Source organism: Pundamilia nyererei, unplaced genomic scaffold (assembly GCF_000239375.1).
Source record: "Pundamilia nyererei isolate P.nyererei 1_Seehausen unplaced genomic scaffold, PunNye1.0 scaffold00003, whole genome shotgun sequence".
In the NCBI taxonomy this organism is placed as follows: domain Eukaryota; kingdom Metazoa; phylum Chordata; class Actinopteri; order Cichliformes; family Cichlidae; genus Pundamilia; species Pundamilia nyererei.
Genome location: NW_005187404.1, coordinates 5,468,951 through 5,476,840, shown reverse-complemented (window position 1 = coordinate 5,476,840; position 7,890 = coordinate 5,468,951). Strand labels below are relative to the sequence as shown.

The window sequence follows — 7,890 nt, the reverse complement described above, 5'->3', positions numbered from 1 at the left end:
GTAGAGCTTTTGGCTTTTCTCTATGAGGATAAAGCTTGTTCCGGCCTTGTGCAGCTGAATCCCGCTGCAGCACTGTCCGTGGTGCTGAATTGGTTGGAGGCTTTTCCGTCTCTCTTTATCTCCTTCCCTCCCTTCCTCCTTCCTCTATTACACTGTCTCTACTTCTTCTTGTGTTTATCTCAACTCTATCTCAGTTTCACAGGCTTTACTGTTGTGAAACACAGCAAGTTGCCACAGTGGTGTAAAAACACAGTAAAAATTTCCCACAAAGCAGCAAGGGATAGTATAACTATGTAAAACATTGATTTACAATAACGTGGTGGCATTTAAAAATAAATAAATAAATAAAAGTTAAAATTAGCAATCAATAATCATAATATAAGTAGTAATTGTGGGCCTCTTTGTCACAACACATAGGCTAAACATAAACTTAGCAAACTCAAAACATTTGTCATTTTTGTTTTAGTACATTAAGCCTTGGTGAATGCTCAATAATCCAGGTAAGAAAATTCCAGAAAGTTGATTTGTTGAAAGTTGATTCTGTTCATTCTAATGATTCCTACTTCCAGATGAATAAGGTCAACTTTCTGGGATTTAGTAAATGAACTTTTGCACCTCTGCCCATAAAAAGCAAAAACCTCACCTGGTTCAGCTTTGGGCGATCTCCCCCTCAGGCTTGTCTCTCGGTGCACTTCTGAACTTTTAGCAGATCTGCTGCTATTTTCAGATAGCACCCTGCCTGCACTCTCTTCTCCATTTACCTTCTGCACTGTTCATTGCTTTGGATGTTTGACCTCAGGTTGACCTTCACTACCTCTGCTCCCTGCATCTTCACTGCTACACATGTCCCCTTTTCAGTCACACATCTGTATTCGGTCTCGCTTCTTTTGACTTTCATTCCTCATCTCTCCAGTGCATTCCTCCACCTTTCCAGACTCTCTTCCACCTTCTCCCTACTTTTACTACAGATCACAATGCCCGTGCAAACATCATAGTTCACGGATATACCTGCCCAACCTTATCTTTCAACCTGTCCATCACCACTGCAAACAAAAAGGGGCTCAGAGCTAATCCCTGATGTAATCCCACCCTCACCTTTAATCCATCTGTTGCTACTAAGGACACCTCGACACTGTCTTGCTGTCCTCATATATGTCATCACATACTTATACTCATACAGTACCACAGTTAAACTTTGTCCTGTATCTCAAAGTAAAATTCAAGTTGGTGGGTTGTTTTGATAAAGTGGAGGAGATCCTGTTTTATTGGAGATACACACATGGAAGTTATCAGAACAGGACTTCCAGGGGGCTAATCTCAAATTAGCAAAGGTGCACAAGGAGATTACTTTAAAGAGGAGATTGGCTACATTTAAATCGGGTATGCCTTTTTATGCTGTGAGCTTTTCATGCTTTTTATAGTTGGAGCTGCAAAACCTTTTTCATATCATAAAACATGCCTACCTCAATTTCCCAGAGACGCTTGGTGTTAAATGACTGGTTTTGTCCATACAGCCACATCCCCAAAGCTATGTCGCTTTACAATAATGTTAAAAAAGAGAAAAGACTAAAAATTGAACTTGTTAAATTGGTTTATCCTCAGTTTTGCTCAGCTAACAAAACTGTGCACTGTAGATATGTTTAATTTGTGGCAACAGAGCAGGAGGGAGTGTAACTCTTGGAATGTTTCTTCATATTTTTGAGAAAAACAAGTGTAATGATTAGAATTAGAGGAAGTAAACATCTGTGATTTTCAAACTGCGTTGGAAATAAAAGTTAATTATGCATTTTCTTGAGAGAAGTCTGGCCATGGCTTGCCCTCCAGTTCTTTGTTCTTTGAGTCTGAATTTTTCCAACAATTTCCTTCCTTAGGGTTTGTTAGTCACACTCCTCTGGTGGCTTGCCATCGTGTAGGCCTACTCTCTATTTAAGGATGAACATGTTGCCAGAGTTTGCGTCAGGATTGTGTTACTCTCTCCATATTTGTCCTTTCCTTTGTTAAAATCTGGTCCGTGCAGATGCTTTTGTAACAGTTTGGTTTGACTCAATGAGCGTCTACAACCAGCTGCTTTGACATTTCGGGGCTTTGTGCAGTCGTGACAACTAAAGGTTATTTTACTCTGTGAAAAATTTGATAAAATAATTGGATGTTTGTTATTGGAGGACACTGACCAAGTGATGCCCTGCATGTGCAATCCTTGTGGCTTTTCTGAAGGCAGCGACGATTCACAGAATTCTACAATGAGCACTCCTCTGTCTCTTGTATCTCTTCACCCTCTGCCCACTCTTTCTTTCTTTCGTTCTTTCTCGCTTTTTGTTCACTCTCACTCAGCATCACGGCTCGATCTGTATGTGAAAAGTTGTTTGGTTTACTAGTTTATTCACCAGTATTTATACAACTCACTAATGCAACTTGACAGGATCCTTTAGGTCAGTGATAATTCTTCATTTGAGGATTCCAAAATTTGCTAATGCTGTTTAAACCCTGGGGACACCCGGTCTAATTAAAACATTGCTAAAGAAAGAAGCATCTGGGAAAAAAAAGAGTCTCTAACCAGTAGCCAAAGCAATACTGCTGTAGGCTTATTAAATTCTCATCACATTTTGCTTTTAAATGCCACCAGGAGTTACTTTTACTACTGTATATAGTTCCCTTATATACACTTACAAAGCCTCTACACCTCCCCTTTTACTTCCTTTTAGCCAATCTCTCTCAAAAATGCACATATTTATTTGATTTTATAACACTAGCCTTTAGCTTATATTGCTCAGTACTTCAGCAGAGGTTAAAGATGAAACAAACTGTTAAGAGTTTTCATTTTTCCTGACCCCTGTCTGATCTCTGCCCATTCTCTAAATCTGTTTATTTCTGCCTTCCTCTGTTATTCCCTTTATCTCTTTATTATCCCTTGTCCTCCCGGCCCCACCACCACTAGCAGCCGCAACCTTGAATTGTTTGGTGTACTGCCAATAACGCACCATATAATTTATCCCTCTTGCTAATCAGATAATTGTAGAACACTCACATTTTATAATCTATGAAATCCTGCAGAATCTGGAAAGTGAGCACACTAATCTGCCGCTGCGCTTGCTGTTTCAGCCATCTCTAATGGTAACATTCATCACCACAGCTCTTAATCCGCAGTATCCGGGACACCTAACGGAAAGACTTTGATGAATGTGATATTTAATTTTATTAACATAACCCGTTTAATATTATTTATGTTTCATAATTCAGTGTCTGCTCCTCTCTTCCTCCTAGTGGTAATTACAAGTATTTATCAGGCATAAAGCCTTTGACATCACATATGATGAAAGTAAAGCCAGTCATTCCCATCACATGGAGGTTCCTGACTAAAGACAAGAGCTGTGCATCTCATCTCTCTTGCCTCCACTGGCAACCTAGAGCAGCTGCACCTGAGCTATGCTTAGGGTCAAACAGCGATATGCAGATATAAGTGAGCAGTGTTTGTGCATATGTACTGGCTTGAACCAAGACTACTGGCAGTGATTTTTATTGTCAACAGTAGTGCATTCCAGAACATGAGCAGATAGCCTACCTTTAATAACAACTGATAAAATGTAAGCTTTTTCCTGCTTTGCAGCTGTAACTGCATTCACGTGGTCCTCTTCAAGTCCCTGCTCCACACTTTGAGAACCTATTGACAGTGTGGCTGTCTACTGTGTGTCCTGACAGACCCTAAACTTCAGCTACTGCAGGCTGAGGTCCAGGCGATGGCATCACCCACCGTCGTCATAAGGCATCCATCTGTTATCACCAGCTTGTAATCCCGGAGCAGCGACTTGTCAGTAGACAGAGCAGGACACAGATACGGAGGGAAGGAGACAGACAGGAGCGGGGCTGGTGGGCGTATCGCCTCCCGGGAAAAACCGCCGCACAGTGTGAAAGTAACTGCAGGAGGGACTGCTCATCGTAGCGGATCAGAGCGGGTTTTTAAAATGAGCTAAAGGACGTTAAATGTGGGGTTTTCTTTCGCTGCGAAATTTGTTTCTCCTTCCATCTGAAGCTCGCCTTATTCTTTGACCTATAACGCCTCGTCCACCATCCTCCGGCTGCCCGCGGTGTGGTCCTGTGTTTTTCCTCACAGACAACAACGCCGAGAGCAGAGAGAGGTCAAGACAAAGTCACTTGTGTAGAGGAAAAAGGGGAGCAGCGGTTTCACTGAGCTATGTGATTTTATAGTTTCTGTTTTTTGGGGGTGGAGAGAAGAGTTACAAATTCGTGCACCTATTTTGTTTATTTATTTATTTTTTACCTGTGGAAGACCTTGGGACGGATAACACCTACCCACCATTACCCTGACAGGATTTTTGTTTCAGGCGTCTACAGATGAAACACGAAGAGCTGCGAAGGAGTAAGATTGGACCTTAGGACAGCAGAGGCAGCTGCTGAATGGGGAAGCGGAGATCACCCATAGGGGAGACCGGCAAATGAGTCCAGCGTGGTTTCCTTTACTACACATCGCTTTTCCTCCACTCTTTAGACACGGGAACCCAGCGATACTAACCTCCAGCGTTTGTGTATTTTCCTTCAAATGACCGATTAACGGAGTCTAAACAGAAACAGGGGGAGCTCGCATGGAGTCCAAATGAGCGCTCAACGCAGCGGTGCGCCGGTTTAACGGCGTTTCCCCCCTCTCTCTTACAGTCCTGTCCCAGCGGATCACTAGCGGACAGTGGATAGCTGTAGGTTATAGACTGCGACCGGCCTTGCACCCGTAAAGGGCTTTTGATGCAAACTCAACGGGAACTAAATTGAAACGCTTGCCTTGCCCCGTCTCCCCTCCAGCAGCCCCGCAGCGCGGTTAGCCTTGCGCGGTGTCAGACAACAACATAAAAAAAGTGGATATATTTTCTTATTGGGCTTGAAAATTATTCCGATCAGAAAGGGGATTATTTAGTATTTTCTTTCGAGTTCTTCACCTGGCTTGAAAAGGGAGCAAATAACCAGAGGAGACATAGCCTCAACAACAGGAGGAGAGGCAGACGCGCAGGTATGATAGTGTCTATCTACTTTTCCCCTCTGTCCGATTATCGCACCATTTTCTCTCCCCGTTCCCTCAACCACCTTCCCCCGTCTGCATGTTCTCGTTTTTTTTTTGTTTTTTTTTTAAATGCCGCATCGCTTTTTAGAGGTTGGTTTGTAATTTTAGAAGAGCCGAGTTGAGTACATAGACAGAGAGACAGAAGAGATGGCAGATGGGAAGATAATGGCGCTGGTGGGTTTTTTTCTCCCCTACGATTCAGAGATGGTGATATCCTCTCCAGATTAAACACAGGAGGAAAGGAGAGACGGTGAGACGAGAAGGGATGATGTTGCTGAGGGGTAAAGTGTGAAGTAACATGTGTCAAACAGATAAGGAGATATGTTAAGAGACCGTGGCAGGACATGGGGTGAAAAGAGAAGTCTGAGAGTTTAAAGAGGGAAAGGGTGACTTGGTTGTGAAAGAAAGGCAGAACTGAATAACCAAACCGTTGTGGAGACGAGAACAAACAGGGAGAGAAGTGAGACAGGAGGGGCTTAAAGGGATCTGATAGGGGAAGAGGGCAGAAGAGAGGGTGCTGAGGTGGAATACAGAGAAGGAGCAGGAAGAGGAGATGGGCTCTGTGATAGGGAGGGGGAGAAGGCAGGGCATAATGGCCAGAGAGAGGGTTCTGCTGGAAAGGTGAGTGGAGAGAATATAAGGGGAAGGGTGAAAGTAATGGAATCAAATAGAATGAGGGGGGAGTTGGTGAGGTGAGGAGGGGTTAGCTTACTGGTGCAGGTGGGGAGAAGGATCAAGACGCTGTGCAAGAGGAGTGAGGAAAGCTAGAGCTCAAGAAAGCTCTAAAAAGATGGAGGCCAAGTGTAGAACACTCCATCAATCTATGCTGGAGACACTATGTGGTATTATCCAATGGATTGCTGCGCAACTGCCATTGCTGCACCATGGAGACAGAAAGATATAAAGACAGGAGGAGAAACCATTAAAAAAAAGGCAGGAAAGATAGATTTACGAAGCCAATAATTTAAGTTGCTGTGTCAGCTCATCAGCTCCTCTTTACCTGGTAAATTCTTCCTATCCCTAACTGCTTCATTTGCATTTTGATTGGGTTTTGCAATGGCTCTAAGCCACCTTAAAACACATGTAAACACACATGCAAAAATATACAACATTTGCAGGGAGGGCTTTTCTGGTTTTCCTGTCTTCATTGGAATGTGTATACCTGTGGCTTAGCTGAAGCCTTTTTTTTGTTCTGATAATTCAATCTTTCCTGCCTATGTTGTGTCATTCTTCCTGGCTCGTGTTAGTGCAGCGTGTTTGAATGTAGCTCAAATTGCTGTCTAGGCAGAATATTTTGAAAGATTCAATTGATGATGATATTTTAATGCCTTTCAGATCACAGTGAAGTTCTTTATGCATATGATCAGTATTACACAGTTGGAAGTTAATGGAATCATGAAGAGCACTTGCTGTCAGCATACTGTACCACTGATCATGACCCACTTTAGACTGCAGCAGTAAAATTCTAGTAGAGAACAAAGATTTTGTTGAGATTAAACTTTTAAGCCTTAAACATGGCAAGTATAAACCAAAAAAATTTAAAGCTGACTTTTTTCCACAAACTAACACAAACATACTCTTCATTCATCCTTTTGTATAATAGGAGTTAAAACTCGTGTACAGTGGGGACTTAGCTGATCCCTTGGTGAATTTGTAAGTTTGCTTACTTAGAAAGAAATGAAGAGTTTCTAGTTTTTATGGCAGTTTCATTTGAATGGAGAGAGACAGGATGTCAACTAAAACCCCAGAAAAAACAACAACACATTGCATAAAAGTTATAAATTGATCTGCATGCCATTAAGAGAAGTAATATTTGAATCCCTACAACCTAGCCAGAATTCTGGCTTGCATAGTTAGTCAACTGCACATAGTCATGAGCTCAATTCATTATACAAAAAGTGCATGTGTCCACAGAATCAATTTCTTTAAATCCAACCTCTCCACCATCATGTGCAAGACCAAAGAGCCATCAAAGGACATCAGGGACAAAATTGTAGATCTGCACAAAACTGGAACGGGCTACAAGTCCATCAGCAAGAAGCCTGGTGAGAAGGTTATGACTGCTGGTGCGCTTATTCAGAAATGAAAGAAATATAGAATGAACCGTACTTTCCCTAGGTGTAGAGCCCCATGCAAGATCTTGCTTCATGGGATGAGGATGATAATGAGAAAGGTGATGGACCAGACCAAAACTACACAGGTTGTTTGTGATTTGAATACAGTTGGGACCACAGTCACTGAGAACACCATTGGTAGCACACCACAGCGTAATCAATTGAAATCTTGCACTGTCCACAAGAGCACCCTGCTGAGAAGGCACATGTACAGGCTTGTCTTAAGTTTGCCAGTGAACATCTAAATGATTTGGGAGAAAGTACTGCAGTCAGATCAAACCAAAATCAAGCTGGCTTTGGCTTCAACTTGAGTCACTGTGTTTGGAGGACAAGAAATGCTGAGTATGATCCAAAGAACACTGTTCCAACAGTTATAGAATAGAATAGAATTGAATTCAACTTTATTGTCATTGCACATGCACAGGTACAGGACAACGAAATGCAGTTTGCATCCATCCAGAAGTGCTTTAGCCATGATATAGATATATTACAATATATATTAGCAATAATATAGATATGTAAGTATATTACAGAAATGGGTCTATTATGGTATGTTATAATGTACACGGTATGAAGTATGTTATCAATATTCTATAACTATAAGTATGTACAGGCTGTAGTGAGTACAAGCTATGTACAGGCTATGAACAGGATATAAATATGAAATAAAAAACTATACAGAAATCTGAGATATACAGTTATACAGAAATG

At 41.9% G+C, this 7,890-nt stretch overlaps 1 protein-coding gene across 3 annotated transcripts in view; it reads left to right on the top strand.

Annotated features, from left to right (window-relative positions):
- Positions 1-3,837: 3,837 nt before the first annotated feature.
- The window catches only part of LOC102207343 (leucine-rich repeat and fibronectin type III domain-containing protein 1-like protein), a 180,474-nt gene continuing 176,421 nt past the window's right edge, over positions 3,838-7,890 (top strand). For all 3 annotated transcript variants that reach the window (XM_005720763.1, XM_005720761.1, XM_005720762.1), the window contains exon 1: positions 3,838-5,014. The gene's annotated coding sequence lies outside the window, so the exon portion shown is untranslated. The remainder of the gene's footprint in view (positions 5,015-7,890) is intronic.